Here is a 227-nt window from a genome sequence, read left to right on the forward strand (position 1 = left end):
GACACATCTGTTCATATATATATCCTTCTATGTATGTCTAAATATATGTACAGACAGACATACAATTCTGAATGCAACATAATTAGATTGGCATCAAGTGATGCAGAAGCTAGTTTATTTTCACAGATGGAAAATGTGTAAATCTCTAATTCCTCGAAGACATAATAGACCTCGTGAATTATATATAGGCCGCCTGTTATAAACCGGTTAACGAGAACAGCAGAGGT

At 34.8% G+C, this 227-nt stretch overlaps 1 protein-coding gene across 1 annotated transcript in view; it reads right to left on the reverse strand.

The window, feature by feature from the left end:
- Positions 1-227, reverse strand: part of LOC119582044 (organic cation transporter protein-like) — a gene marked incomplete in the record, with an annotated part of 19,531 nt that overhangs the window by 5,212 nt on the left and 14,092 nt on the right.

This window comes from Penaeus monodon, chromosome 15 (assembly GCF_015228065.2).
Source record: "Penaeus monodon isolate SGIC_2016 chromosome 15, NSTDA_Pmon_1, whole genome shotgun sequence".
NCBI lineage: Eukaryota > Metazoa > Arthropoda > Malacostraca > Decapoda > Penaeidae > Penaeus > Penaeus monodon.